The sequence below is a fragment of the Berghia stephanieae genome, chromosome 15 (genome assembly GCF_034508935.2).
Source record: "Berghia stephanieae isolate SIO BIC M18660-M18661 chromosome 15, UCSD_Bste_1.3, whole genome shotgun sequence".
Lineage (NCBI taxonomy): Eukaryota > Metazoa > Mollusca > Gastropoda > Nudibranchia > Aeolidiidae > Berghia > Berghia stephanieae.
Window position 1 is genome coordinate 6359491 of NC_088374.1, and position 6171 is coordinate 6365661.

The window sequence follows — 6171 nt, forward strand, 5'->3', positions numbered from 1 at the left end:
GTGGAGGTTTAATGCTGGAGAGGCTGACAAAGGTATATTTTGTTCGCTATTTTTGTAGTTTTATGTTTCCGGTTGTTGTGGTATTCTCATTATATATATATATATATATATATATATATATATATATATATATATATATAATATATTAATATAAATGATTCACTCAGTTATATGGCCGAAACACATGTTTCTGTGGCTTCCACCCGCGCCTTCAGTCGGCCTACTATGTCCGTAGAATGATTATTCCATTTTGGGATCATTGTTGTTATTCTTGTATCTTTACTTCCGTTGAGATGTTGGTATGGTGGTGATTGGTGTTGATGTGTGATGACAGGTTGTAGTGTGTTCTCATTGCGTGCATGTGTATGTGTGTGTGTGTGTGTGTGTGTGTGTGTACGTGTTGTGTGTGGTGTATACATGTGTGATGTGTTGTGGAATGTGGTTGCGTGAATATGGGGGATGGAGGAGGGGGGTTGTTGGGTAGAATTGGGCCGGGAGGGGGGAGGCGATATTTAACCTGTTGTGTTTTGAGCTTGCATTTATTGGATTGTCTGCACATTATCATTAGTTCTGATCTTTTGTTTAAGGTGGTATTGTTTCTGTGGTTGTGTAATAGTATTTCCAGTTTCTCTGTCAAGCAAAGGTTACATTTTCTGGCACCGCATCTGTAGGGGCTGCTTTGCCTGATGACCTCCCAGGTTATTGTTCGTGTTTTATTAGTGTTTATCTGTTCCCAATAGTGCATTGCTAATTTGGTGCTTTTTGCTTTGCTTTCGTGTGTTATGGAGGCCTTGTGATTGTTGTATCTTGTTTTGAATGGGGGTTCTGTGCTGCCGATATATTGTGCTACGGTGTCGTCCGTGGCTAGGGTGGATTTGTAGACTATGGCGCTTTTTAAGCAGTTCCTTTTAGAGGGCAATTGGCCTTCTTTCTGCAATTGCAGTTGTCTTTATTTTATTTATTTATTTATTATTTTTTTTGGTAATGTTGGGTTCGGATATGATTTGTCTGTTGTGGTTGGTAATAATCTGTTTCATGTTTTATGCACAGCTGTAACTTATCGACGTTATATATATATATATATATATATATATATATATATATATATATATAGTCAAAATTCTTATTCTTTTTCTCGCCTCCTAACCCCTAGACTAGGTGTGAAAATAACTGAATAACTAAAAACCTAGTGGATAGATTTTTAAAATTCAAAGAGTATCAGAAAATTAAATAAATTCTCCATAAAATTAAATTACTATTATCGTGGAATTCTTAATTTGCCTTTTTCACTTATTTCTGGTGACCCTGCCTCATAATCACTGGCATAATAAATATGAAAAAATCATTTCCAATGATGATAATCAAACATTTTTTACATGAAAACAAACGTCAAGATGAGCTTTCAATCACTGATGATGGTATTATTCTAAAATAACAATAATATTGTTCTTCAAAATGCAATGGTACAACATACTTTAGACCTCGGTCACGCAGGTCATGAAGGACACAATAAAACATAATTAATGAGAGAGAGTTTTGCGGAATGAAACAAGCAGTTTATGAAGTTGTAAAGAGTTGTTTTGCAAAGTGGCTACACCATCAAATACAAGAGAGTCTTTAGGAATGTCAAAACTGCTCGATAAAACATGGTAAGACCTTGGTGCAGATTATTAACATTTACAAACTGGAGAAAAGATTCTGGGGTCTGATTCATGGACCGAGACTAGGACGATAGTCTGAGACTATATCCGTAGTCTCTGACTAAAATTCGTTGTATGCTATTCATGAAGCCAGACTACGCGAAGTCTCAGACTAAACGAGGGAATAAACGGGTGAAATTTACACCCGCGATTTAGCAGGTGTAAATATCGTAGTGTGGGACTAAATTTCAAAATCATAATATGTGCTATACGCTGGGGGAAGCAATTGTACAGCGATTAGAACAAGGCTACCCGAAAGTTTTTGATTTGTTTAAAAAATTTATTGATCTATTTATTTACTTATTTATTTATTTTTCTTTTCTTTTCTCGAACATTCGACAATCGCGCATACACTCCTCATCTTGCCCATTCCAAACACTCTCCAGGGACTCCTCCCGCCCCCCCCCCCCCCCATACTGTTTCATAGTAACTTCCTACTACTACTACTACTACTACTACTACTACTACTACTACTACTACTACTACTACTACTACTACTACTACTACTACTACTACTACTGCTACTACTACTTTCACTTTTATCACTACTACTACTACTACAACTACTATTACTACTACTACTACTACTACTACTACTACTACCTCTACTACTACTACTACTACTTCTTCTTCTTTTTCTTCTTCTTCTTCTACTACTACTACTATTACTACAACTACTACTACTACTACTACTACTACTACTACTACTACTACTACTACTACTACTACTACTACTACTACTACTACTACCACTACTACTACTACTACTACTACTACTACTACTACTACTACTACTACTACTACTACTACTACTACTTTCACTGTTATCACTACTACTACTACTACTACTACTACTACTACTACTACTACTACTACAACTACTACTACTACTACTACTACTACTACTACTACTACTACTATTATTATTATTATTATTATTATTACTACTACTACTACTACTACTACTACTACTACTACATCTACTACTACTACCACTACTACAACTACTATTACTACTACTCCTACTACTACTACTACTACTACTACTACTACTACTACTACTACTACTACTACTACTACTACTACTACTACTACTACTACTACTACTACTACTACTACTACTACTACTACTTTCACTGTTATCACTACTACTACTACTACTACTACTACTACTACTACTACTACTACTACTACTACTACTACTACTACTACAACAACAACAACTACTACTACTACTACTACTACTACTACTACTACTATTATTATTATTATTATTATTATTATTACTACTACTACTACTACTACTACTACTACTACTACTACTACATCTACTACTACTACTACTACTACTACTACTACTAGTAGTACTACTACTACTACTACTACTACTACTACTTCAACTACTACTACCACTACTACAACTACTATTACTACTACTCCTACTACTACTACTACTACTACTACTACTACTACTACTACTACTACTACTACTACTACTACTACGACTACTACTACTACGACTACTACTACTACTACTACTACTACTACTACTTCTACTACTTCTACTATTACTACTACTACTAATACTACTTCTACTAGTAATAGTAGTAGTAGTAGTAGTAGTAGTAGTAGTAGTAGTAGTAGTAGTAGTAGTAGTAGTAGTAGTAGTAGTAGTAGTACCACTACTACTACTTTCACTATTATCACTTCCACTACTACTACTACATTCACTATTATCACGACTATTACTACTACTTCTACTACTACTACTACTACTACTACTACTACTACTACTACTACTACTACATTAAACTATTGTCGTTTGCTTTGATGTTGTGAAAGTTTCGCAATTTCCACAAGATATGAAGTGAGTAGAAAAGTGCCAGAAGACAATAGAGAATAAAAAAAGTTTTTCGCGGCGGTGGTGGGGTTTGAACCTGCGACCTTATTGGTACGACAACTCCGCCTGGCAGGTGAGAGCGTGGCTCTACCGGGGAAAAAATGTTTTATTCTCTATTGTCTTCTGGCACTTTTCTACTCACTTCATATCTTGTTGTTACCAACATAAGTGCCTGCTCCACTCACTTTTCTGAATTAAAAATTCACCCCATACACCGGAGCATACTCAATGTCTCAATCGTTTCTATGTTACATGTTTGTGTTGAGAATATTGGCTATTAAGCTTAACTGCTGGTCAAAATTACTTCGCGATGGTGGTGTGCGAACGAATCGGCGGTCTCAAGAAGTGGGTGAGAGAGGGATCTAGAAATGACTTGGGTTTGATACGAATATTTTTGTGTTCGTGGATAGCTCACACGGTAGAGCCACGCTCTCACCTGCCAGGCGGAGTTGTCGTACCAATAAGGTCGCAGGTTCAAACCCCACCACCGCCGCGAAAAAATTTTTTTATTCTCTATTGTCTTCTGGCACTTTTCTACTCACTTCATATCTTGTTGTTACCAACATAAGTGCCTGCTCCACTCACTTTTCTGCAATATCCACATCGACATGATTCAATCTAAAATATCGAAATTTATAACGCTACATGTTGTCAGATCATGTCGTGTTATGTGTTGTAAACTACATTGCCGATTTTTGTAAAAACGTACTCAAATAAGTGAACAAAATAGCAAAACGGAAATTAAGTTCATTTCAGAAATCTGTGTCGGACAGAAGACTTTTAAAAATACAAAACATTGTTGCTGCAATGTTCCGGTTTATCCCGAATACGACCTCGAGCACCAGTAAGACAGAGAATGGAAGATGGCGTAACTCAGATTATTCCATCCAAACGATGTAACGGAGTCAAATGGATACCATTTTACTCCCCTGACTAGCAGACAACAGTGTTAAACTAAATAAGAAAAGTAACACTTGATTTTTTGTGAAAGAAATATTGCCATATTTCTTCATGGACTTCTTTGTCGACAAGGATAGAAAACTATAATTACAATAAGTAAAGGAAAAGGTCAATTAAACAGAAAACCGATACAATTTCTTGGACATACTTTCCGTAAATATGCAGATGATACGCAAATTTATGATTAAGTACACCTAAGTAATTTAAAATTCTTTATTCAACGAATTTCAAAATCATATCTTGTATGTACAAAAAAAAAGTTTTAAAAAAATATATTATCGTAAAACTTAGATCTATATCGTCACCAACATATTATCTACCCCGTGAATATACTCATGTCATCGTCATCAACGTCTACATTCCACCATCATCAAACGACAACACATCAAAAAATATTTTGAGGAAAGAAATACAGGACCTTCAGATTAAGTCACCCGACGCCGTATGATGGTCACTGGTGATTTTAACCAGTGTAACGATTTCACTCTCCCGGGACTTTATCAATACGTGGACTGCGAGAGAAGGGACACAAAAAAAAAACATTAGATTTATTCCTGTGTAATGTTAAAAATAGTTATAAATGTTTACCCCATGCCCCATTAGTTTTATCTGACCACTGCATGCTCTTGCTACTCCCCACCTACCGCACTGTTTTTAAACGTGCAAAACCAGTAAAGAAAAGTGTACAGATCTGGAACAGAAGTGTGTCGTTATTTTGAATGCACTGATTGGAAAATATACAATGTACTAAGAAAAATCTCAAAGTATTGAACTTAAAATGCCCACTAATTAAAAATAAAGCTGCGTCAGTTGTTTGTGATCATCCTTTGATTTCTCCTTCCCTCCTCTTGGTCTAATCAACATTGTTGATGAATATTTATAAACAACCGTTCCAATTCACCACAGAAAAATGTAAACAAACAAAATGTACTGAGATCTAAAATTTGTTTTAACATTTCTTAATGAATCAGAAAATATTTGATGAAATTCTACAATTACAACAAGATAGTCTTTTTCCAGAATATCACAAACAAGTAAATGTAGAATTTCAATGATAAAACACGGTGAAAATTATTTTAAAATCACACAATTCACAGGGCTTCTAAAATACAGCAGTACTGTTAGGCGTATTACACGGTGTATTCTAGAGTATTTTAACAGTTATGATACAAAATTGAGCACATCGAATGCTTCGTTTAAAGTATGTCACTCAAAAATAAATTATTTCTGCTTTTTATACTGACTGTACTTTCGGTTGAAAGCAAAGTTCTCAAAAACTGTCAGATAGTTTGTTTAGAAAATAATTTTTACAAACTAATATCCTTATTATTCCAAATATCAACAAACTTTTCGATTTCTCTCTTCAAAATCCCTGTATAAGCCACATATATGAGTTTTGAGCGAAGAGTATATTTTTCGATGCAAATCTCCTGTATATCCATCAATTACTCATTAGAATGATGTGTTTGGTTTTTTTTCAGAAACATTGATTGTGATATATTTGCGATGTTGAATCAAACATTATTTCAATATTTCAAATCATTATCGACAAAATTCGTAATATTATGAAGGTGTTTGGATCTCCTGTTAAACTTAGAAATTGTCGCTAAC